Genomic DNA, 26,658 nt, shown 5'->3' with positions numbered 1-26,658 from the left:
TGCATCCATCTTTCTTTGGGTCCACCCAGCAGGTTTGGTGCCCAGGCTACAAACCTTGCTCACTGGGGTTGCTCCGCACCCCCACACTTCCCATTCGTCCCAACGCGTTGAATTTTGGAAGGAACAGAGTAGTGCCGACCCTTCCAGCAGCCTTTTAGTTTGGAAAGAAAGACCTCATGAAGAGAATTGTACTTCATCAATGCTCTCCACTCCCTATTGCCGATTGCAGGTGGGTACAGAAATCCGCACATTATTCAACACCTCCTCACTTCCCTCCCCAAATGGCAGCAGTGCTCTCTCCTATGCCTCCTCATCACAGTATGGTTTTGAATAAAGTGTCACTTCCTAAGGGAAGATAAAACACCTCTCGGTGTGTTTTTCCATCCTGTCGCTAATGATTCCACCAAGAAGCAGCGCTAGGTGCCAAAGCTCTCAAACAATTACTGCTGCAGCGCGGTGACCTTTCCATGCAGCCATACCCGAGGACGTCTCACCCTGGTGCCAAGGCCTGGAGAAGAGGGAGCAGAGCAAAGCAAAGGAGCCCGCAGGAGCCCCGTGGGCTGAGCACGACGCGAGGCTCGTGCCTCGGCAGGCGGGCAGCAGAAATGGCTCTGAAGAAGTCCTTCAGGCGGCCATCAGGTAGCGGAGTTGAAGGACGAGGCTGCTCTTTTTGGTGCTTAGCAGAGGGCCTGGACCAGACGAGGAGGGGGAGTTTTGCTGAGGGCATCGGGGCAGCAGCAGGTAGCAGGGCAGCTACAGGGGCCGCCCCGTGCTCCCTCCCCACCCTCAGGGGACCGCTGGCACAGAGGGACCCAAGGGCACCGCTTGTGGGACCAGAGGTACCGAGCCACAGGTGAGGCTGCGCTCCTCAGAGCACAATGCAAGAGCTCCTGCAAACTTCTCGTGGCTTCTCAACCGGCTGAAAAAGCTGGCTTTAACCAAAAAAAAAAAAAAAAAAAGCCAACAAAAAACTGTTGACTAAACACTGCAGCCTTTCTTCCACATGTATGAGCGTGTACTATAGATGAGCAAATGGCTTAATTTGTACCAGACCAAACAGCATTCGCCTGTGCCTCGGCCGTCAGTCTCCTCATTAGAGCTACTTCATCAGTACCAACACGCAAGAGAGACACTGTTTTAACGCCGCCCCAGTGGCATGACCCTGTGTTCTTTACCTTGTTTCAGCTCGTTATTTACCTTGGCCCCAAACCCAGATCTCGACTGCCGCTGCTCCCACCTCGACAGCACTCCTGCCCTCCGGAGCCCCCCAGATGCCCCCTGAGGACCCCCCGGGTTCCTGCGGCCAGCAGCCGCGGTGCAGACGCTGCACCAACCTGCACAGCCCGGCCTGCGCTGCAAGGGCAGCCGCTGGTACACTTCTGTATCTTTATTTTGTGTTTTATGCAAATCTGCAAACAGGTCGGGACTTCAGGGCAGTTGCTGTTGAGCGGTGCATTGCTGAGCTGGGAATGCTCCAGCGAGGTTTGTATTTTCTGATGTAAGAAAAGAGGCCCCTCCAGCTCCTAGCAGCGGGGAGCATCTCTGCGCCTCACGAGCAGCCCGGCTCTCCCCGGTACACGTGTAGGGAGAGAGTCTGCAGGCAGGCTGGAGAAGGCCCTGGCCACGAGCTTCGGCCCCTCTGAAGTCACCGCTTACTTTCTGTCACTTTTCCATCACAAGGAGCTCGCAATATATGCCTCTGCTTTGTGTGTTTTCAATTAAGCACAGTCAAATCTTCCATCAGTTATTTCCGTTGGCAGCCCCTGCGACTGTCCCAGATTTCTCCCTGTACACTCCAATACTGGCACAGATGACAACTCATTTTTCACTTGAGCAAAGATCCTAAATACACTTTACATGGTGCAAAGTCCACAGTTTATTCTCAGCTAAACGTAAAATAAAAGAATGACCAGAGAAAATGATGAGCAGACAGTAGTATTTTCATTCGTCTTCCAAGCAGACACAAGAACCATTCAAAACCTGGTTTCTTTTTAGCATTCCCTTTCACCTAGGATGAAAGAAAAGCACCTTTACCAAGAAGGTGCACGCTACTTTCCACACACTAGTACAGAAGTGGATTTTTGGTTAGATTTCTTTCAATCACCCAAATGAAGACATTAAACAAGTTAAGGATTTCTGTTCCTTGGAGCTGTCACCAAGAGAAATGTAATGGCTCTGAAAATAAGGAACAAGTGAATCGCTCCCTTTCTTGCAGTAGATTAAATATACGCTATCCAAAAATAGCTAATGTACATACTTTTCTCTGGAAAATGGAGGCAACTTCCAAAATCAAAGGTGTCAGCCAGGGATAGAATTGATGCTGCAGAGGCAGCAGAGCCAGTCAATGGAGCTGTGAGCAATTTTCATAGCAAAGCCCTGGCAAAAGATCTCCAGTTTTGGATATGATCACAAACCCAAACCTTGCTCAGGCTCACGAAGCCTTCAGCCAAGCTAAGCCATATAAGAGCAAGCTTCAGCGGGATGCTGCCTAGCTGTGGAGCTCAGTCCCTAGCAGGTGAGGAAGGATTAAGCGGCTCAGCACTTTTCCAAGGCTTCCCTTCGGTCCCCTGCAAGCACCTGGCCAGGGGAGCAGGTCGCTGAATCCCTGCACATAGGGGGAAAGGCAAACACTTGTTTTGCTAAGCTTTAGCGTGGGGCTTATGGAAAGAAAGTCACACATTTGCTAAGCATGGCAGAAATTGACAGATATCTCCAGCATATAAGAAAATTTAGTCATTCATGAAATATCTTTACAGCTGGAGGGGATGGAAACTATTTCCAGACAGGTTGGTGATTAAAAACTTCCATTTTGCAGAGGCGTCTTCAGCCTGCAAAGAAAGACCGTGGCTGTCTCAAAGAGCTGGCACCAGCTCCCAGCCGCTGCAGGTAAGGACTGGCTTTGGGCAAGTCCCTGAGCAAGGAGACCCAGCAGGGCAGGAGGGCGGACCGGAGACCTCTGAGGTCCCGTCCAACCCAAGTTATCTCAGGGTCTGTAGGGTTTCATCCCTTTCCTCGGCACTAATAAGATGTATATGAGAATAAACAACTGTGCCGTAATACTTTCTTTGTTCTTATTGCCCATTTCTCACCCAGGGCTACCGCTTTCAATGACCACATGATCATTTCCACAGCTGCTCGCTGAGATGTCACACACAGAGCATAATGAATTCCAGGGGGAAAATATACAGCAATGAAATACCGGGACCGAGAAATACATTAAAAGCAGGAATCAGAAGAAGTGGTTTCAATCAACCTTACATCTGGTTTCATCATTTCTTTCACCATATCTGACCGCCTTTTTCTGTTCCGTGATGCCAAAGTCCTAGCACATCCATGTCACGAGACGCAACGTCCCGACACGTCATCAGCTCCAGGTCACTTCTTGCCCTTTCCTCGTGAGCTTTTTACCTTGAGGCATGGGCAAAAGGAGACATTCTGGAGAGGAGTCTCAGGAAAAATAAGGGGCAATAAAGTTTTGTTTTTTTTTTTTAATGTTTAAAGATTTTTTGTAGCTGGAAAGATTGAAACTAGCTGAAGCTAAATTCTGAGAAACATTTAATGCATGGCTACCAAGCTTTACAGAGCAGCACCTCCCGTGCTTTCCCACAAGAAGAGCCGAACGCTACCTTAGTGACCCGGCAGCAGACATCTTCTACTTGTGTTTCCAGTTCAAAGGCCAACAGGCATTCAGAAGAAACACGGCCGCTTCTTTCCGGTGTCTTTAAAAGCCATTTATAGCAAGCAAGAAGCCATAGAGAAGAGTGGCTGGGCAACGTGCCCAATGCCTTCTGTGCGAAACCTCAGCTCTCCGAGCACCTCCGCTGCCTGTGCAAGGATGCAGATGTTCACAGAGCAGGCGGTGGTGCGAGCTACTTGCACATAAATAATGAGTAGAGAATATTGGGAGATGCTGATTCTGTAGCTTTCTCAGGGGTTGGATCACCAGGGAAATGGCTGTGTTTCTTCTCAATGTCTGTTTGCCTCCACCAAAAGGTCTGCAGCCAGGTGGCTGAAGCACTTCAGTGCCTTGCTTCAGTGGATTTGGCCAGAAATACTGTGTAAAAGACTTGAATTAGAAATGGAGAGCTGTTTCCTCATCCCGAACTTAGGTTCTTCTCTGCATAGATCCCCATGTGTAACCTATGTTGTTAACCAAACGGAGAAAACCGGGGTCTGAACGTAGCTGGGTAACCACAGAACTCAGTGGAGCCCAAGCTTTTTTGAAAATCTGATCTTGTAAGTACCAGGCCTATTTTGCACCGGTCCTCCTGCTCCCCATGGCAATACAGGGACGGCAATAACTTACTGGACATTGCCTGTCACTGAAAAAAAGGTGAGAAGGTAGCAATGCTTCCTGTGCAAAACTAACTGCTCAGGTGTTCTGCAGACCTCCAGGACTGCGAGGTTGCTCGTAGGTGGGAAGGGAGCTCTGCTGCGCGCACGGGACCTTGGCTCAATGTCCACGAGGGTCACAGAAAGAGCTATGCTGGATTTGGTGAACTTACAGAGGACTTGATTTAGATGTTTTTAAAGTTACATGGTTATAACCTTTACGCACTCCTCCCTCATTTCTTGGCCTGGCCAAGGTCAATGGATTTCATTTTCTGAAAAGTATCCTCGCCTGGAAAAGCTGCCGTGAAATACAACCCAGGGTGGTTTTATTTGGCAAAAGCTCATCAGGCAAGCTTTCTACATCCTAAAGCCAAAATCAGTTGTGTGGTTTGCATAAATATTCTATTTTAATTCCAACCTGCAAAGTCACAGGGATTTGGAAAGTAACTCAAGCTTTGGCCCATCCCTATCAGGAAATATTAACTGGTGCGGCATTGCAGGTTTCACTGGATATTTTCTTAGGCTTGCAAAGCCATCACTGAGCAGGGCTACCTTGTGCCGCCCAACGGCCACCTTCTGGCCAGCCACATATCCACCGCAGACAGAACCCTTATCCACGGCATCGCAATCTCCTTTAAACAGATCACGTCCAAAGTTTCCCACCTCCACGCGTACACCGAGCCCACCTCATCTCGCGTCAGACGTTGGCCTCCCACCAGGGATGGGTTCAGCCCTCGGAGCTGGCAGCTGTCCGTGACCACCAGCTTCCCCTCCACCGACGAGGCGCTGCTAATGAGCAGCTCTGTGCCAGCCGGGCAGCGCTCCCGGGGAGCTGCCGGGCTGCTGGACAGCTCAGTGCCCTGCGTCTGCCACAGGCAGCGGGCGGGTGACGGCAGGACACCGACAAAAGGGCGACGGAGGCTTTGTGAGCATTTGTCCCTGCTCTCAGGGGAAACCCATTTGGATTCTGAACAGCAATACCCAAAAGGAGCCCACATAAACATCTGAAAGGAATGATAAATATGTTTAAAATCAGGTGCACGAGGCTTGTTCTGATTTGGGGTTATTTGATTATTCTGAATACTCAAAGTGCCTGTGCATATGCATTTTAAGTGTGAAAAGCAGTTTTTTAAGATTGCTGTGTCTCTGCTGTCCGTCACTGCAGCAAGAGAGACGGGGAGCAATCTGACCATTTTGCAGTGTCTTTTGGATGCAGCGTAACGCACCTTAACGCACAATACTAAAATGCCGATTCCGATCATTAAAATCTGTGTATACATGTGGTCAATGAGTATGGAGAAGCATATGTAAAGGATGACTAATATTATTTCTTTTTTTTTTAATTTATTTTAATTAGAAAATGAGCAAATTGCAAATTTCATAAAGGTTTTAAAGGTCAAAGACACCATCAGCATTCTGCATCAGTTTTGCTGTTAGTCAGTTCACTCGTGTATTTAATAAAACAGCCCTCAAGACAACATTTCAAGGCAGTGCATGCTCTTCGCCCGCACAATGAGTCATTTTCTGAATGCTCAGCTCTTCCTTTAAGTTCAGTTGAATAATATTTGCTTAAAACTCTTTCTAGCTCTTATTTGTGGAAATAAAAGGCTTGGCTCAGCCTTGATGTGCAAGGTGGCTGCAGCTCTGCTCCTTTCAGTATAATTGCTAGATTTTGGCATCAGCGGAGAAATGGCAACTCAGAGTAGCTGCGAGCTATACAACAAAATTAAGCAACAGGAAAGAGAAGGAAAAATATTTAAATATTTAGGGAGGTGGAGCCACATCCTCAAGAGGCTTAGACCTTGACGTGTGATATAAATTACAAAGTGTGCTCAACTATTTGCACATTCAGTTGAAATTTAGTGAAAAATTCCCTTAGAAAGAGGGGAGGGAACATTTGGTAACACTGAACCATTTAAATTCAACCTAAAAAAAATTTTTTGGAAAACATACAAAACAAGAAAAGAAGAAATCGTCCAGTCCCTTCTCTTGCTCCAAGTCAGGATCAATTATAGCTAAATCATTCCTGATAATATCTGCCAAACTTATTCTTAAAGACTTCCCATGATGGAGTTTCCTTAAGCTCTCCTGGCAGCCTATAGCAGTGCCTCACTATTTTAATCATTAGCTAGGTTTTCCTGATGTCTAGCCTAAATTGCCCTCACTGAAATGGGATGTTTCATCAGATTTGCTTTCTCGAATAGAGAGCTTGATTATATTAAAAGGGGCCTGCATAAAATATATAATTTGTAAGAAACTGTTCCATTAGAAAAAAAAACGTACAGATGCTCACTGCAAAGAGCAAAGGAGTGACATGACTGTTGCCAATGCTCACGCAAGATATGAGAGAGTCCAGAGAGGCAAATTGCTGTTTAGAGCACAATTAGCACATGAGAGAAATAGATTTCACATTCCGGAATATCCTGTAGCTTATTAGGTTACTGTTTGGGCAGATGAGTTTATAACCTGGCTCGAGGAAAGGGGTCTGGGAAAGGAGAGCAAAGGAATTTTGAGACTGCTCTCCAACTCAGCGAGAGCAGAGTCAGCAAGGTCAGCCCCGTATCTGGAGGCAGAGGTTTTGCCCCCGAGCTCCCCCCTTTCTCCAGACGAACTCCTCCTGCTCTCACCCCTGCCCCTCACTGCCTCCCGGAGCCGCAGCGCCCCAAGCTACAGGGCACATTTCCCCTGCCTGGCTGTGAGGGCCTGTCAACTGGCTTTTGGGGGTACAATTTTAGGAATATTGCCCTTTCCGTCCCTTGTGTGGGGTATAAAACATCCAAACTGAAAAGGGAATAGTGCCTTGGGCTGGCCTTCACTAGCACACAGGGTCTCAAGAGCCGCTGGACATTTCCTGTGCGAGTTCAGGACACAGAACGACGACACAGCAACGGCATCCAGCAGTGACTGCGGGCAGCCCTTTTCGGCATTTCCACCAGCACTTTGGTGGAACCCCACCTGCAGCTCCCCAAAACAGCCTTGTCATGGTATTCGCCAGCAAAGAGCTCCAGTAGAGAGGAGATGATGCCGACCACAAACCTCTGTGTGCCACAGCTAATTTTAGAGGATGACAGGGGGATGTGCATGGCACCAAGAACGCTGATAGATACAGCACAGGTATAATGAGGATAGCCTCTGGATTAAAAAAAAATATAAAATCAACCCAATGACAAAAAAAAACACAACTCAAAACTGAACATGGGAATCAAACGATGCTTGATATCTGCTTGGGAGAACGGGCACGGCTCCAGGCTGGGGGCTGTGAGACGGCACCGCCGAACCCCGCAACCGTTCCCCCAGATCTCCGCCTAACCCGGCAGGGCTGTGTGGAGAGGGTTTCGCTGCTATCATTTCTCTCTGATCTGCTGGTCTCAGTCCTAAAATGAGTCTACATTAGCATGACAGGGTGCAAGCAAGTGCACACAGATGGTGCAGCGTGCAATGGGCTGTGCAAAGTACTGTAAAATAGAAATCAATTTCCTTACAGTCAGTGGAAGTGAGCCAGGGTATAACTACAGCAAATGAGATCAGAATTGGGACCACATGATTTATTTACTAACTACAACAATTAGGCAGTGCAGAGAGAGTTGAAGTTTTTTTTTTAATATATATATATATATAGTGATCTAGTCCAAATCTTCAAACAGTTGAAGTAAAACAGACAAATACTATTTAAATCAAGGATTTAAACAAATGATAAAATGTAATGATTTAAGTATTATTTAGTGCTTCTCAGACTATCTCCCTATTGTTTAGTGCCTTGCTGGAGACAGTTGCTCTCACGCGCTCAGACACAGAACAGAATCCGCGCTGGTACTTTCAAAGCAGTCTAGGAGAAGAAAATTGCAAGAACATTTTCAGGTTAATGAGCAGAAATTACAAAATTCAAGACGAACATGACACTAATCGCTAAATCAACGCGACTCAGAGCACAACTTCACCCTGCAAGTCTCTTCCTCGCATTGTGACAGAGCGCAAGACTAGCAACAAGAGGAACGTTTGTCACATAAATTACATTTTTTTTAAAAAAAACAGTGTGGACTTCATCAAACCGTGCAATAATTATTGTTACCAGTCCCAACGATAAACACTTGGGGCAAATTGCGAGGGCTTCAGGGCCAGCTCGGGAAACATCTTGCCTTGTTTCTAACGAACGCCGCATGCCTCTGCGCTTTTGTTTACGCCAGACTATTTGCTGCGGAGCCAGAAAGCTTCGCGCAGGAAGAGGCCTAAAGGACAACGAGCACCCATAGCAGAGGCTCCTTGCTCCCGGGTTAGCGGGGTTTCTCGGCCCCGCTGCAGTCGGAGGGGTGCGGTGGGGCCCCCCCAGCTGCTGAGGCTCCGCTCCGGGGCCGGGGGTGCCCCCGCCACGGCCCGGCCCGGCCCCGCCCCCCCCGAGCGGCCTCCGAGCGCTCCGCGGCGCCGCCTGCCGGGCCCGGGCACCCCCTGCCGGGCCCGGGCACCCCCTGCCGGGCCCGGGCACCCCCTGCCGGGCCTCCAAAGCGGGAGCGGCATTGGGGGGATCCAAAGGGGCGGCAGAGCCCTGCCCAGTCCAGGCCTAACCCCAGAAGAGGCAGATTAAGTACTCCTTGTCCTCAGGATGCAATAAACTGTACTCAGCCGTCTTCCATCCGGGCAGGTTTCGCTCTGCGATGCCCCCACAGCTCCCCTCCCGTCTGTTCGAGCCCCCAGACACTGCCAAGGGCTGCTTGGCTTCTGTCTCTTCCCAGGGGAAGGGGAACCAGGAGCAGCCCAGCCCTCCCCGGCAGCACCCACAGCGCCCAGTGCTCTCCTCGGGGTGCAGGAGGTGGAGGTGTCCCGTGGGACTCGTGGTGCACCACAGCAGCACCTTTGTTTGCCCCAAAGCAGTCACAGTTAGAACAACAAAAACGCTCCTACACAGGGTTTTGCTCCTACAGGCATGGTTTTGTGGCAGGTCCCCTTGGAGCTCCATCTGGGTGCCCCCTCCCACATCCCTCTGTGCACCAGGGCATGCTCCCTCCAGCATTCCCCCAGTCAGAAAATCTCCCCCAAAGAAAGTGGGAGCAAGTATGTACACGTGGTGAAACGGATTTCTTCTTGAGGGAAGAGCTGAAAGCAAAAGCGAGTCCTGTGTCATCCTCCAGCGGAAGGTCAGAGCTTCCAAGTCCAGAAAAGGGAGTAACAGGCAGTCTTTGAACTGAAGGCCACTTTCTGCCACATTCAAACACAAGGCAGCTGGCAAAGGCACCGAAGCTCATCTCACCGTTACAGGGGTTAGAGACAAAAAGCCAAACCCAGCCAACACGGCGTGGCCCACAGCAGCCCAGCCGTTACGGAGTTGGGTTACCGCTCCTTAAAGCCTGGACGCAGCAGTTAGAGCAAATAGGAAATTGTTCTAGGGGACGGGAGCATAGCATAATATTTTCTAGCTGCTAAGCAGACAGCTGACACTTCCAAGTACTCTATATATTTTGAAAACATTACTGAATAAGAGGTATTTTCCATGAATATTTTTTGCATCCTTCCCTCTAACCAGCAAACATATTTCTCGGGTCTTTTTACTACTAGAGAGGGTCTAGTACTGGAGAAAAGTCAGTACTTGCAAATGCAAATATTAACACAAGCAGTTTGGCTTATATTTCTTCTTTTGGCAACACAACATGAGTTTTTTTCACCTACAAGCATAGCTGTTACAGTCTGAACAGCAAGTATTAAATATCAGTGGAAAAATGCTCAGAATGAATCCAGCGAAATAAAAAGGGGAAAAATGAATATCCCAGTATTACAGGAGAAGGAAATTAAAGTAAATTGGTAAAATTAGAACAGCAGAGCTTGAGTTTCATAGGTTAGAGAACAGAAGACACTTTCCAAATTGTTAAATTTCTATGGGTCCAGCACTGTAGGTTGGAGCAGCTGAATTCTTTCTCCCATTGGGTACATTCTGGTCTTCTTCAATACAAGGTGCATGTTTTTTAGTCTGTTTAGTCTCTTCTTAGTCTTATTCAAATGTGTTTTTGAAGCCAAGCGTGTCTACTTATGTACAAAGAGCCTTTTGCTACTATTATTTTCAGTTTCTAATTACATAGAACCCATAAAAAAATCTTCCAAGGATAAGCTGAAAGATTATTCTCTTTTGGAGATGCATTCTGATTATCTGCTCTTCTCAGAAATCAATCAGTTTCCAGCTGGTGCATTAGGAAGCTTAGTTCCTTAAGTGGCAAGAAATTGTCAGGCAGGCAGGAGGGCTCATCAGGGCGAGCACACGGGCGCTCCTTTGCCAACCTCTGCCACCTCCAAGAGCCGCGGCTGGCCCCAGAGGCACCTTCCCCATCCTGCAGACACGCTGTGCATCAGCCTGGGCTGAGAGCAGGAACCTGGCACACACAGTTTGCCCAAGAACCAGCTTTATAAACAGAGTTTCCTTTGTTCCTAACTGCACGGGGCTTAACGTCCAACACGGCGCAGCGTGGAGCAAGGAGATCTCGCTGCTCAGCACAGCCCGGCTGGCTCCTGGCTACCTTTCCTAGAAGGAAATTGGCCTAGTGGCAAGTCACACGTTTTCTAAAGCAACACATAAAATCCGTTTTACCTCATTTGCTTTTGCCAGCTCCAGCTTCCAGCTATTGGTGGGTCTTACGCTTTCATTCCTGAAAAGCCTATTAAAGCGTGTGCCAGACCTTGCATTATTTTTCTTGTTCATTCCTGATGTTGCCTCTAGATTTCTAAACATTGTTTTAAATTTGAGGACCTCAGAAGCCTGAGAGGCCCCGGTGCAACCCAAAGGCCTCCCCGCACTGCGCCCAGCCACCAGGATCTGCCTCAGCACCACCCCGGGGAGCCTGGAGCACACGCACCTCGCTATGCTTGATAGGCAAAGCCATGCTCATCACCTCCCCGGCTTACAGTTCAAACTTTCTGAGAAAAACCTTAGCACACAAAATCCCACGACAAAGTGCTGGTTTGGGTGACCTGACCCAAATGCACCAATGGGGAAATCCCAAGGGGCTCAGGTCCCAACTGAGGAACCAGGCGCCTGTGCCAAGTGGATTTAGAGGGGAGCCCCCGTGCTAGAGAGCAGCCTCTGGGGGAGGCTGTCTGGGCACAGAGAGGACAGACGGACAGACACCGCTTTTATTTCGTGCCATTCGACCCCATGTTATCTCAGGCTCTGCAGATACAAAGAAACCCAAGTCAGAAGCAAAGCAGAGCTGCGTCCCCAGCCCTGGCCTCCTATGCCCCTTTCTGATAGAGATGATGTTGACAGTACCATTTGTTTTCTTAAATTCTATTTGGTTTTGACATTTGCAGTCATATTACTTTTCGCTGCAGGTTTGGTGCATGGATTACGAAGCAGCTCGCATGCAAGAAGGCGACACCCCCAGCTCCGCATGGACGCAGGCAGGCACCAGGAGCAGCGCCCCGCCTGCTCTGCCTCTCCGGGGAACAGGCGAGAAGTCATTGCTGGCTTTTTGTTGTTGTTTTTGTCCTTATTCTGCTCAGTCGCCAACTAAGAGTCACTATTTCTTCAGCTCTATTTAAAGACTTTGCTTGAAGTTTCACAATTCCCACCCTCCTCGCCTGCCTCAGTCTCCCAGGTGCGCTGAAGAGCTGCACCCAGAGCATCACCTGCTGGCATCTACCCTGCACATAGCCCTGTTACCTTCTCTCTCTTCATTTTAACCTCACTTTCACCTCCCTTTTCAGGACCCAGCCAGAACAGAAATACTTCTCTCACCTTTCAAACGGTAGCACAACCTCATGCAATAGCAGCAAGGTCTCATGGGCCACCACAAGGAGAACACTGATGTCAGCTCACTGAGCGGCCACCTGTCCAAAATATGCCTAAAATCTTGCCCCTCACTTGAAATAAATTATATTAAAAACAAAGCACAATATTTAACTTAATTTGGAAGAGAGAAAACCTGGGAAGGAATACATTCATAAAGCCCTAAGCCAACAACTAAACATTTTTTATTTTTTTTTTCCTCTCTTCTTCCTGCATATCTATTTATGATCAAATAAAGAACCTGGAGTTTTAAGATGTAATTTGCAGAGTTAGGTTCATGGTCATATAGAAGAAACATGCTTTTCTATTGATTTGCCACTGTTACTCATCTTTTTACTGTTATCAACAAGACAGGAATAGAATGAACAGACAGCTAAACAATAAGGAAAAGTTCTGCAGCTGCTTAAAGCCAATAACATAACTGTATTATTGACGAGGTTATCAAAATGTCAGCTGTGCCAGCTCAGCTGGCATTCTTCTCTGCCTTTTTATTAAAATCTCATTACAAAGTAAAACAGGCAAGCTGGACAAGCAGAGAGTTTAGCATTCTGTTCATTTTCTAAAATAATTGTTTAGAATGTGGTTTTAAAAATTGGTTTTCTATCTGCATCTTTACATAAATAAAATACATACAAATTAATGGCTTCATTGGTCATCCTCCCCCCGTCCTTCCTCCCTTTGCAAGGGAGGCTTCTCTTCTGCCTTAGAGGCAGAGATACACATGCTGTCTCTCTCCCCCATGGTCTTAACAGAATCAGCAGGCTTGTGAAAGAATATTTGATTTCTGGGCTAAGTTTAAAACGTGTATTGCTGCTCTATACAGACTCTCAAGATAAACGCAGGCAAGATGCAAGATTGATGCACACATTGCTCCTGTCCACTCCAGAGGTTTCTGGCATAGATACGAAGCCCTGCGTCATTCTGCATCTCTGGCAGACTTTTTTTTTTTTTTTTAGCAATGCCTTGTCTCACAACATGAAAGACCAGCTCTTCCGACAGCTGCTTTTGCTTCTCAGCCAAAAAAGATGAGTGAAGCCAAGTTCACCAGCTTTATCTAAAGAAAACCAACTTTAACGGCTCTTCTGCTGTTCTACTAACCCTATTTAAATGAGTAAAAAAAAAAAAAAAAAAGAATCAGCTGAGTATAAAACGAAGACAGCAGTGACAACAAAAACACATTACACCTCTGCTGCCTACTGTGAAAGTCCTAAAATTTGCAGTTCCCAGCACAGGTTTGTCTGCTGTGATCTGTGGCTCCAAATGTGGCATCGCCTTGACAACATTTTTTATACTTTGATTAAGGAGCAACTGATGCAATATTTCAGGAGACGGGGAAAAAAGGTTTGATACTGAGAAAAACATTCTGGCTGTTCTGTATTGTCCTTGAGGACTTCACTGTGTGCCGTCACTAACTGCTTAGCAACAGATTGATAGTGGCTTGCAAATCAATCTTTTCAGAGCAGAAAGCGCAGTATACAATGCTGCGTGTTCCAATTCAAGAGATGCTATTGGGAAGCTATATAAGCATCAATTATGGTTTTTTAGATGTAGTTAATTATAGAAGGGAGAACTCTGATCACAAATCAGCTTTCCTTACTCCCCCTTCTGCCTTTTAAAAATCACAAGAAAATTACTATAGATTAGCAAATTAGAAATTGCAAAAATGTAATTATCCAAAATTAAGATGAGTTGGCAAGCACTGTTTCTGAGTGGATTTGTGCCAGAGAAATGAAGGAAAATAAAACCGGCATCCTTTAAAAAGTTTTAAGTTTAATTTTAGTTATTTTGCTGGGCCTTTTTTTGTTGTTGTTTATATATAAACTTTTTGTTGTTGTTGTTTTTTAAGAATTCTATTTGCAAGAGTTCCCCAGGAGCTCCCAAAATTGTACACAGACATCAAAACAAACAAGAAGTGGACAATTAAAGTAATATGGAAAGGAGAGAAACTACAGAGAACAAAGCTGTGAAAATGACACGTGCCCACTGGGAGTTTTCCAACAGGAAGGAGCAGCGCACACATCGTCACATTTGGTTTACAAAAAGATGAAGATTTGAAGCACACAAGAAAATCACGCCCCCCCCCCCGATTGCAGGGGCCTCGGCCCATGGAGCGACGGATGGGAACATCCCGTCGGCACAACAGGCTTTCCCCCGACCGCTGCTAACGCTACCCAGGCTGGGATCCAGACGGATGCCGAGACTGCAGGCAGGAGGAGAGCTATTTGTACATTCAGGCACAGATGTCTCTGAGCAATTCCTTGATCTACACCAAAACTTATCTCAAAGTGTTAATAAAGTCACACAAGAGGAGCACGTAAGCGACGTGAATCTGTATACCCAAATCTACCTGATGAGCTCCTTTGTACCATTTCAGTATTTAGGCAGATCAATATTCTGGGTGCTGTACACTGGCTCCTTTAACGAAACGTCTCTGTTTTTCAGCTGCGAACCCACTAGAAGCATAGAGAGAAAGCATCCTGCTTCCTTCCTCAAGGAAACCACAGCATTACCCAAACCAAACCAGCAAACAGCAGCTCAGAGACATACTTCTGCCTTTGGTTGTGTGCTTCTGAGAGTAACGTGCAAGTGTGATAAAAGTGTTTAAAAATAAATAACGCAAATGAAGGGAAGCCGGGGCATGGCTGGTGCTCACGGGGTGGATGCATCACTGCAGTGATCTCTGTTGCCCACCGGTGCCTGCAGATCTGCATATTGGGAAGCCAGAGAGGGAATTCAATGCCCTGAGCACATTTCCAGAACTCTCTAAATGATGAGCGTTGACCTCCTGAGCACAGGATAACAGGAATAACCAGCCAAAAGATTGCAATTTGAAATAAAGAAAAAAAAAAAAGCCAAATCCCCACTGAATTCCACATCCAGCTAAGCCCCTGAAGCTTTTGAGAGTCTTGGAAAATCCGACAAAAGTCGGACCCACGGTGCGCAAAGTCTCTTTAAGGAGCTGCTGCGCAGGAGCAATGCAGCTCTTCACACGGCTTCCAGAATGAGCTTTTGCCACCAGTGGACCCCAGAGTACTGACTTACACATGTCTTTTCAGGGAAAGCATTACACCTTCAGTATGTGATCTCTCTATAAATGATGCATTTGTCGTTTAGCACATAATAGTCCTCTCCCTACATTGCTTCAGTGACTTTGTTAGAAGTCTGGCACACAATTCAAAATCTGAAGGAGGGCTAGTTCATCTGCTACTCTACCAATGAGAACAGCTTTATAAAATAAACATCACTCAGAAAAGAAGTCTATATTTATTTTGCAATGGTAGAACGAGTATCTAAATGCTATTATCATTGCTGCAATCAAGGCAGGCATGCTAGGAGCAGAGGGAGCTTCATGGTGGTACTGATGAAAATTTTCCCAAGCAAGATCAGCCTGAGCCAAATCTTGCCTTACAAATCTATGCTCCACCTCCATAAACCTCTCAGCAATTTAAAATAAAAGCGGCTGTGTTTGTGTGTAGTAAAACGAACAGTCAGTCTCTGAACTGAGCGCTTGCCTAAATTTATTGCAGTTGCAAAATTCATCTGAAAATCAGGCCAGCTAGTAAGATTTCTCTCTGGTCTTGCTTGTGGTTGAGTGAAAATGGTGGAAGTGGCATTGAGACACTTTGGATTCTTCAGGTACTGGCTAAGACTTCAATGTGTGAACTTACAGATACATCCCATGACCTTTAATTCCTGAGTATTTTATTGATTGATCCTAATTCTGGCTAATTAATAGTTTGTTTGAAATATATTAAGAAATCACAGTGCATTACCATAAAGGAATCTCATTTGTGTTCATGCATTCAAAGGGAATCTCATTTCTCTGTTGGAGTTTTTCCTGGTTCAACACCTTGAAATCGAGATTAAAAGCTTCCCTTTCCTGGCTTCATCTTACCAAGCACGATTTCATATCTCTGTAGCCTTCCACAATCCCTCAACCATATTCCTTTAAATTCTGTGCTAATTGAATTTAAAATTAGTCCTCAGTGGGGATTAAGTAGAAGCCAAGTAATTTAATGGTCAGACAATTAACCGCTCCGTATTAACTAGATCATCTGAACAACAAATGTTTTTTACTAGAGCAGGCAGACTGTCATACTGGGCATGTTTTTTCTTTTCTGAAGAAGCAGCGAGAATCACAGTTCAGTGCTATCAGTGAAAAGTGCCAGTTTCATGGTTGGGGAACGATTAAATGTTGAGGTTTTTATTATTTTTATTTCTTTACCCCTGACAGAAGCAGCTTTGTGGGCTCCCTCAGCTGGATTTTCTCTTAGTAACTTCTTGCTCGATTTTAATGTCCAATAACTGCATCTGTGCCCTTTTTGAAGTATGTTCCTAGCAGCCTGGGTAAAACATTACGCCTTCTGTAGCAGGCAAATGTTTGGTCATATCACAGCATTAATTCACATCAGCTTTTGAAACTGAGTTTCCATCTACGCTGAACATTTTGGAGCCATGGAAATGTCAGCATTTTTAAGAACAGAAGACATCCCACATGGATGCAAATATAACTCCATAGCAGCACCTCACACGGGTATGTAAAACCACTTCTAAAACATAAAATAAATTCTCCTGGAGAGGCTATTACTAATAGCTGCTTCTACAACAGAGGCTCACTCACATCTCCAAGGGTCCGTAACTTTTCGTACCCTTCATTAATATAGCTACACCAGTGGAAACGTAGGATGGTCTTCATCTTTGGAAAACATCTCCACAAGAACAGAAGAATTTCTCTAACCTTTTCCCAAAATGGTTCCCCAATTCAGGCAGCACTTAACTGTATTATCTTGTAGAGAAATACCCTCTTATGCTTGTATTTAGGTATGTTATAACAAAATATTATTTCCTAGACTGTTACAGCTCTGTATTTGCAGTGCACGAGACGGCACCGCGATCAGTGGCCTGCTACCCACACCGCTCAGGTAGGCCCGGCCTGGCCACGTGTGTCGTGATGGCTGTGTTGTGTTGGACCAACAGTAAGCCTTCGCTTTCCAGCTGGTCCCAAGCATTTTTTTTTTTTGGTATTATTATCTTTCGTTATTAGCTTTGTTTACTTGAAGCAATAAAGTTACGACTTATGTGGAAGAGCCTGCGGGGTGAAGGTCTTACAGCTTATAGTTACCTGAAGCACATTACACAGCCTTCTCCCCACCTGCTCCTACAGAAACATCACATTCCCTTCCTCTACTCCTAGAGCATCAAAAACGCCTTCAGAAATTCCTTTCCAAAGTAAAGATGCAACAATAAGGTGAGAAAAAAAACAAATACAAATCAACTGACAAACCTTCAGTACCATCTTCTGTGATAGAATAGACTTGACCACCATTGTAATTATTTTGTTGAGAAACGTATAGAAAAGGTTAACAAAATAAATACTGAGCACTTTCATGAAATGTGTAGGTACTTTAAGAGCCATTCACTGCATTTGGGCTTAAAAGCTCGGAGGGGTTTAAAACAAATCACAGGTGACAATGGGGTGAGGGCTGGTAGGCTCCGGGTGGGGGGGTACCATGGGGCAGGGAGCTACAGAGGCTTTTCGTAACCTAAAATAGGAAGCCCCCTTTCTTGGTTACAAATCACAAACATTTTCTTACCTGTGGTGCTAGACCAGGATGAAGGACGGTGCGGTGACTGGTGCAGGCTGACGGCATTCCTGCCCGCAAAGGAAGAGCAACGTAAGCCCCAGGCCTTTCTCAGCCTGCAGCCACAGTGTCTGCATTTGTAATCCACCACCCTACAGAAGGAACAAAACACATTTCAATTGCTAAGGCAGATCAGGCATTTAACTGCAATCACTCTTTAATTAGCTCAACATCTTGGTTCATAATTAAGTAGCATGTTAAGGAATGGACTGTAAGCTCCTAATTGCCTTTGATGATGTGAGGGGAAATCATTGAAGCACAACTGCAACAAGCTTTCTCTTTAAAGTATGTGTGTGTATATATATATATATTTGATAACATGACTCTCTCAGATGCAGAACATGGTTTTTCTACACACATTTCTTTTCTAAAAGAAATCCTCAGCACCAGCTCTTGAAGATTTCTTATTTGACCAGTCTCCTTTCATCTCAGGAAAGGCAATTCTCCTTTCTCTAAATTTAATAAGGACATCACTTAAACACTGCCAGGAGCTAGCAAGTCCCTGTAAGTCACTCCTGGCAGACTCCTGCACGGCAGCAGAAGGCTTGGTCCTCCTGCCCAGGGAGCACTTACCGTCAGCCCCAGACCTCCACATGCCACAGCACCAGCTTTCAGGAAACAGGACCACCACCATCTACCCAGAGACACCCCCTAGCTGCCCCCCACCTGCCCTTCAGCCTGAACCCACCTCGGGACCACCCCCCTAAACCCACCCCCCCGCTCCCAGCTGCGCCCAGGATGGCCGGGGTTGCCCGGCTCCAGCTGCACGATTCCCTCCTCCAGGTCCAGCCCTGGTTTTGCTCAAATAGGTTTCTGTATTGCAGATTGTTTAGAACAGGTTACCCTCACAGATTCTTGGAAATACAGCTTTTATTTTCCCTTTCTCCAAAGAAAATCCTGCCCTGATGCAGCAGTGTGGTGCTTCTTACCCGAGTGCCTTCCTGAGCCTGAACCAAAAACATCTTCACACTGCTAAAGTCAGCACTTTCAAAAACAAACATCCAGCGTGGTTTCTCTATTTATTCTCTTTCCCCTTTCTCAGATTTATAACCTGCCACATGTAATACTCTTAAAATTTTAAATTAAGTACCTCCATCAAACACTCTATACAAAGCATAAAAGCATTTCTTAGATGCCTCACAGGTCTGCAGCTAATTGGGAAGAGACAGTGTTGTTAGAAATCTCCCTGGTGTTTTTGCCTACGAATAAACACCATCAAACACAAGCCCAAAATATTATTTCTCTGTGGAACGTGTATAAAAGAGGAGGATCTTAAATTTAGTAATGGGAAGTCTGCGCTGACTTCATATTGCAAGAGTAATACAATTACCAGAATTCGCTGGCGAAAACCCAGCGGCAGCTTCAGGCAGCGCCGGGCGAGACGGAGCGGGATCGCCAGGAGCGCTGCTGGCAGGGGCTGCGCCTGCACAACCCGGGGGGCTCCCAGCAGGTGCAATAACGGCGGGAAGGGGTATGTGCCCTGCTAAAGCTGCTGGGGTTTTAGGAAAAAGGTAAGCAGTGGATTATTATTCTGTAAATACTTCACAGGTCTTTTTTTTTTTTTTTTTTTTTTTTTTTTTTTGTGATAGGGCCATCACATCCTCTGCTCCCCAGTCCTCTTTCTTCCAGCTCCTGATGGTAGGAGCTTTGCTCCTCACGATTTTTATTCTGCTGGCAGCAAGTGCCATTTATAACTCAGACAGACTGTTTCCATTTTTACACAGACCAAATTCCATTGGCTTCTGCAGAGAAATCCCTGAACTACTTGGGCAAGAGGAAAACTCAGCATCTCCAGCTAGATATATGTCAACTTACGTAACCTGCACATTTGACCATGGTTTTCCTTCTCTTTTATCCTGTGTGTTTGAGGAGGTGAGTTAAACTCTTGGAATTTACTGAGATATTTATTCGTTCTTTCCAACGTGGTGTCGTTTTTCATGGTGTAAAATGCACATCCGAAGAAAAAGAAAAGGCAAATGGAATGAGTTTAGTGTGAATGTAGGAGGTGATAAATGGGTATATAATCAATTTTGCAGAAGGCAGAAAACTGATCTAATGTAATGCTACATACAGAACCATCTAATGCAGCTTCCTCTTTTAAACCACACAAAATCATTCCATCTATCATTCTGCCTCATGCACCCCTCAGCCCCGTACTGCGGTGGGATGAGGAGCATCCAGAGCCAGAGGAAGCAAAAGTCACCTTCTGGGTCTAGAACTGTGGCACAGAATTCATTCAGATCTGGCCTAAATTTGTAACTTCCTCCAGCACTTCTGCTGCAGAGATTGCCAAAATCCCAGAGCATCGGCACTGTAGTTAACATTTGTTACATCTGCACTTCATTTTCACTGAATCCTGCATGGGGGACTCTCTAATTCCTAAAATTTCCTTTGAAGCCATAGCCTCACAATTTATACAAGCATCAGGAGAAAAAAAGATTCACTCACCTGAGCCCTACTAAGGTTTAGCGTTACATGCTAAAGCTTGGAACCACACTTAACTGGTGCGTTCCCGCCACATTTGGGGTCTGCTCTAAGTGAGCATTTTGGTCCAGGCTCTTCTGATGGCCATGCACTGACACAGGGTGAGGCTGCAGCATGCTTGGTGTGCTCGCCGGGAGGGCTGAGGCAGCTCCTCCTAACAGCAAGGAAGGAAGGAATTAGGGAGAATGAACCTCAGGGCTTTCCATATACCTCCAGAATTGTTTAACATCTTTAAAAGGCTGAGCGCAATGAGCTTGGAAATGTGATGTCTGGCGAAAATCTAACGAGAATGAGTTACCCATGGAACCAGATTTCATGAATGCATTTTTTATTCCAGGACTTTGGAGCTCCCTGTTCAAGGATCTACAGGTTAATTGACTCTTGTAAAAAGGTTATATTTATGTTTCAGTGTTTATGTGTTAAGAAATAACAATTTTAAATCAAGTTATTTGTTGGCGTAGCTGCTGGTCCAGACAAAATGGCACAGTCATTTGCTGCAAACGACATCTGCACGGAACTGGAAAAGAGTGAAAGAAAAGAAAAAACACAAACTTTGCAGGTCTTATTTTTAACTCGGAGTCAGCAAGAAGTCCCGGTGCCGACTGCTGTGGGCGGTGGCTTTACATTTCAACACACGTTCAGGACGGAGCAGATCTACTGTCCCCGTGGGGGCTCGGGAAGGGCCGCCAGCAGCCCCCTGCCCCAGCGCCCACCTCCGTGGCCGCTGCAGCCGCCCTGGCCGCGCCGTAGGCCGAGCTCCTGGTGGCCACCGTGTCCCTGTGGCAGCGGGAGAGGCGCCCAGCCACCGGAGAGCCCCCGGGGAACCGGGGCCTGGCGGCTGCGCGCAGCCAGCGGCAGGCACGGACGGAGCAGGCCGGGCCTTCGGGGATTTTCAGTTCTGGGTTTTTGTTTTCACGTCCGGCCTGGCTTTGGTCTCGATCTAAGCTTTCCAACTGGAAGGAAGGCTTTGAATTCCGGTGTTGCCTGATGTGGTTTTAATAAGCTCAGTCCCTCCTCATCTGCTGCATGGCAGGAACAGCTCAGAGCCAGCCCCGCGAGCTGGGCGTGTGCAAACTTTTAAATAAAACTTAGGCCTCTCTTCCCAGAGCATTTCTGTCTTATAAAGAACAGCAATGGAAGTGCAGCTCTCCGCAGTTCTTACGGGTCCATGGTAGCAGCTTTCATGACCGGAATGACTACGAGTCTTGGTTGGAAATAAGGTGGTAGTGCATGAAAAATAAGTGAAAATATTTTATTTAAGATGCAGTTTTAGGCGAAGTCATTTACTTCTGCACAGTATTAATTTTTGAATCTTTCTGCTACTGCTCTCCTTCCACTTCCCTCTAGACAACAGCTATTTAAAGCTTCAGTATATGGTTAAAATCCATATGCAGAATTTTAAATAAGTATTATTACATCATTAAATATCAATTAATAAATGCTTTCCATGTGCCATTGTTATTAATTTCCACTTGAAGTTTAGCTCTTACCGTATCTGCATGTAGCAAGTTTTTGCTCCATTTCTGGTAGGAATGGCCATTAAAATTCTATGGGAAAAAAAAAAAAAAAAGCTCTAGCACTGGAAGACTCCCAGTAATTATACTCACTCACTCAGTATTTCATTCCAGAATATTCTTTGAAGAAACAAACAGTATCTACATATTTATGTCTGAACAGAAAGAAAAAAAAATCTCCTTTGAACAGCATTATAGTGAAACACTCAGATATTTCCACATTTTGGTGATACAACACCACAGAGAAAAATACATAATTTTCAGTCAGTCTATGAATTTCCTCCTTAATTGAAAGAGAAATGAACTTATCGTTGGCAACTTGTGACATTTTCATCTCACCAGGAGATCCAATTTTAGCCCTCAGTGAATCTGAGGAACCGGCTCTGCTGAATCTGGTGACACCATCACTTGCTCTATGTAGATGACTGCGAAGATTTAATGCCACACGTTCCTTGCTTGTACAGCAGAAAACTTTTGTGATTACTGACTAGCTACAAAAACTGTTTGAAGAATTTTATTCTTAGAAACTATGCTTCCAAGGTTTACATTAAAATAACTGCTCTGTTTGCATGCTGCCTTGCAGCTGACAATCTATCAAGGGCAACTAAGAAAATTGTGTATAAACTAAAACAAGCCTTATGACAATAATAATTGCTATCTTTACTAATACACACAAAATAAATGTTCCCATTTACTCTGAGGAATACATGCTCTCCACTTCTTTTTTACAGATGTGCCTTGGAGTTTTTTTTTCCATTATACCACTTCTTTATTTGAGTTAGCAGTGCAATAAGATACATTTGCAGTGAGTGTGTTATTTGTATTCTGGGTGTGTAATGCTGTCTCAAGAAAACATACAGATTTTTTTCTTCAGATTTTGGGTTAACTTTTCTTACAAGATTAGGGGGGTCTTCAGGCTGAATTCTGCATAAAATAATGGTTATATGAACAGCCACATTTCTTAATGTTGGTTCTGTAAAGTATTTTTACTGTTTTATTCACTTAGCTTTCCTTTAACTCTCCACATAGTGGAGAAAATAAAGGATGTCCTTTAGGATAAATTATGGATGGTTGCCTTTCCTGTTCCAAACACACAATTTGCTGAGCAGTCAGTGACTAATGCTTTAGTTTCACTGTTGACAACTATTAGATTGACACTGCTGCAGAAATTTATTCTGGACATATGATAATGACTTGCAGGGTGTGCTTCCTCTTTTAACATCTAGTACTTAAGCAACTGTTTTCACTTCTAATTAATTACATCCATTTAAAAGGGAACTCAAACACTGTATTTGTCACTTTTAGTTGTTTGACCTTCTAGGAATATTAAATGTGGAGCTGGTTGTCTTTGCCTTCTCTGCAGCTCTTCTCACACACTGCAAGTGGTATTCCAAAGTCTTGGATTTTAAAAGAATTAACCCACCGGGAATAATTCCAGACTGAGGACTGATAGCGATTTGTTATTTTTAAATGATAGAGACTGTATCTATATTTCTTTTCTTGCCCTTGGTATTTAATATTTTATAATGCCATTCTGTATCAAATTGGGGAAAGTTTACACGCACACAGCTTTTTCAAACCGTGTTTGCTAAATGGATGTTTTCAGCCTTGACCGGGGAAGCCCATTCCTGCAGTGACCCAAAGGCAATTAAGTGCGATGTGCAGACAGTGGAGCCTTGTAGAGGCTTTCCCTGGTGAGGGGTTATTGAGACCAAAGCATGCTTTAACCTCAGCAGCAGCTCAGTGCAGCCTTCCTGGGGCCTCTGGCACATGTACTGTTAATGCGCAAGTGACCGGACCTTAGTCTTCCACTGGTGTAGTTCTAGCATTTATTTCCAGTACATATAATTTAGCATCTGTGAACTGGAAAAACGCACAGAAGCATGTGATGAAGACCAAATGAAAACAGCAGTTTCCTCTGAAGCAGAGTGGTAGTATAAAAAAGCTTCTGAATTGTTGGAAAAAAAGCAGTAGGAAATTGGTCTTCATACCTGTATGTTCTATAAAGCAAACAACTCAGTGCACGTACGTGTTTGGTAGAGGGGTCATTTAACAGAGCTAAATGTTTTAATAAAATCTTTTAGTGAAACTGAGTTACAGTTGAAACAATATTGAGTGCCAATGCTATTCATACCTTTCACACAAAGCTCACTTCTGTTTAGCTAATATGCAACAGCGTGAGCACCAGAGGTTGCTCCAGTACCGGTTTGTCCTTCAGAAGGATAAAAAAAATGTCCTTGTCCCTAGAGAGGGCTGAAGAATAGAAATAAGCAAAATCTGGCTGTGGGAAACCTTGTGTGTCCCTTCTGATCAGAGGGAGTGAAGCAAACAAACCCTGAAGTCACCAAACAGCCTGTAAGTTATGGAAAAGAAGTGGCAAAATCCAACAGTGTTTTGTCTATCTGGTATCTCTGTTTACCTGAACTAAGATATTATTTTCTGAAAAGACTACTTCAGATAGAGGAAGGAGACCCAGAAGCGCATTTTGAAAGTTTAGCTTAATTGGAAATGATTTCAGGGGATTGTAATTTACCCTGCAGTGTTTAAGAGTGCACTTAGAACACGATCCACACTGGAAACAGGCACAAGGCACGCATCTTTATAATCTGACAAAAGAATGGACACATTAAGTTTAACTAAAAATGGAGTGACTTCATTTACTTTTAAGTCGTTTAAAGGTAAGCTATGAAAATTGGCATGTGCCTCATCTGACCAAGGGCCATGCATGACGGCTGTGGGGAGCAGAGCAAGATGCACCCCGAGGAGCACCACATGCCTCTTGTCAACTGGTCTTTAGGGGCTTTAATGAAGAGTGTTTAAATATTTTACAGATGCAGTCACTTAACCATGAGGGATAAATGTTTGCTCGAGATCTCACAAAAAAGTCAACAGGTCAGGACAAAACTTCAGGTCTTACAGATTGCACTGTCGTCAGCCTCGTGGATGAAAGAAACCCCAACCTCATCTTCACGCAAGTGGGGCTGGACAAGTGCCAGTATCTGATGCTAACAGCTAACGAGCTAATCTCAATTAAAACCCCAGAATGTTTCAGAACTGTGCTGTGTTTATTTCAGGGGTCAGGAAGCAGGGACACAGCACACGATTTCTCTTTGACAGCTTGATGAAATGACATCTATGCTTTATTGTTTACTGAATGCTGACCACCACTGTGTAATGGACCCTATTGTTAAAAGTTAAATTAGATCTTAATGTTGTTTGACCTGAAGCCTTTAATATATTTTTTTTTAATTTCAGTTGCTGTATGATATCTAAATCCATATAAAGACTTGAAGTAAAACATTATATTTTTTTTTTTTGCATATGTAATAACCAAACCAAACCCAAAAGCTAAAATCCTCTCTAAAACAAATACAAGTTACCTTGAGGCTTTCTGAAAATTGTATCCTATTTTCCCAACCAAAATATTTGCTAACTTAAGTCCCAAATACTTCTAGTCATTTCAACAGAAACTACATACCTGAACATGAATTTACATATTTCCTTCATATATTATAGAATAAATCAGTTACAAAACTAAATTCAGGAGAGTCCATGTGGACTTGAAGGTGATAAGTAAAGATTTTAACAGTAAGGAAGGACTCTTCTCTCTTAAGCTTTATGGATCTTTTGTTTTTAAAGAGAAAATAGGCATTTTCTCTGAAATTTAGTCAGCCTGGGCATTTCATTTAAAAAAAAATTATATGAATTTTGGCACAATTTTTTGTTGTCAAACACCTGTCACAAATTCTATACAGGTAATTATGAATACATAACTATCTTAAATAATTGTGTTAATAGTCACTTTTCATGAGTTTGAGGTATGTACATTGTACATGGAGGAAACGCAGAATGTAAACCAGAACATCGGAGAAACACGAACAATTTGCAACACGCAACTAAACTTCTTTTGGTTATGAAAGCTATTGTTTCCCTATTCCTGGAGCCTTAGCCAAGAAACTGCATAGTCCATAACACTTTAAACTGGAAATCAGTATATTTTAAGTAACCTGAAGATATTTTAATGCCAAACTACGTAAGGGAGAGAACTTGGCAGCTAGTATTTTCGAAGGACTTGGCATCCAAGCTGGTTATCATGGCATTTTTGCTGATCAGTAAACACAGTGTAATTTGTGTCATAGAGATAATTTGCAATTAAAAACTTATTAACAAAGTGCAATGATAACAAGAGGGATAAAATGCCAAGATGTGGAATTGCTTAATTATGTGAAATAGTTCTACCAAACCCAGGGCTCCATGGAACATTTTTTTCTCTCTCTAATGAACAATCAGTTCTCGCTGAATTCTAATTAGCCTCGATAATGTTGATCCCACTAAAGTATTAGTGGCAGAAAATGCAAACTGAATGTTTCCATTAAACAACTGCCTTCAGGTACAACTGTGCTGTGCAAATGGTACAGCAACTGCAGAACATTTATGTCCCAGGCACTCACCAAACATGACGGGGAGTTGTCTCCAGAGGACAGGAGTGCTACCTGCGATACACAGAATGATCTATTGTCACGTCTAGCATGTTGCCCAATCATTCTACCTTTCAAGTAGATTAAGCTCGTGAGCTTATCCAGACCTGTTTTAAAGCCCATTTGATCTTGAAATAGGACCGAAGAATCTAACAAGAAGAGGCTTGTAGGAGATTTTCTTGTTTAATCAACATTGGAAATATAAGAATTGGAAACTCAAGAACAGACCCCCTTCAGCACCTTGCTTTTGCCAAGATTACAAAGTACTGAAGTGTACGAAAATGAGAAGATGACAAGTCTTCTACTCTGCCAAGCCCGAACTGCTCCCCGTCCCCAGCAATGAACAAGCAAACAAAACCGTGGCTCTTGAGAAAGTTCTGGTAATTTTCATATTACAGATGCCGGATCCCTCCTCCTCTGTGTCAAGTTTCCTCTCCGCTCAG

General features: G+C 44.6%; 3 long non-coding RNA genes across 4 annotated transcripts in view; 1 reads left to right on the top strand and 2 right to left on the bottom strand.

The window, feature by feature from the left end:
* Window positions 1-4,295: 4,295 nt before the first annotated feature.
* LOC310881390 lies at window positions 4,296-18,447 on the bottom strand. 2 transcript variants are annotated; one of them, XR_014572342.1, is made up of 3 exons: window positions 18,313-18,445; window positions 17,692-17,831; window positions 4,296-8,158 (listed from the first exon to the last, which is right to left on the bottom strand). It is a non-coding gene; the product is annotated as an uncharacterized lncRNA (long non-coding RNA). The 2 variants fall into 2 exon arrangements; XR_014572341.1 differs by lacking the exon at window positions 4,296-8,158 and adding an exon at window positions 8,774-10,834 and having other exon boundaries at window positions 18,313-18,447.
* A 47-nt stretch (window positions 18,448-18,494) lies between these two features.
* On the top strand, window positions 18,495-20,698 carry LOC310881393. The gene is made up of 3 exons (XR_014572345.1): window positions 18,495-19,250; window positions 19,464-19,611; window positions 20,561-20,698. It is a non-coding gene; the product is annotated as an uncharacterized lncRNA (long non-coding RNA).
* Window positions 20,699-21,713: 1,015 nt separating this feature from the next.
* The window catches only part of LOC310881387, a 63,244-nt gene continuing 58,299 nt past the window's right edge, over window positions 21,714-26,658 (bottom strand). The window contains exon 7 of the long non-coding RNA XR_014572335.1: window positions 21,714-21,770. This is a non-coding gene — a long non-coding RNA (uncharacterized lncRNA). The remainder of the gene's footprint in view (window positions 21,771-26,658) is intronic.

This window comes from Anser anser (assembly GCF_964211835.1).
Source record: "Anser anser genome assembly, chromosome: 14".
Lineage (NCBI taxonomy): Eukaryota > Metazoa > Chordata > Aves > Anseriformes > Anatidae > Anser > Anser anser.
This window is presented reverse-complemented; position numbering and strand designations above follow the sequence as displayed.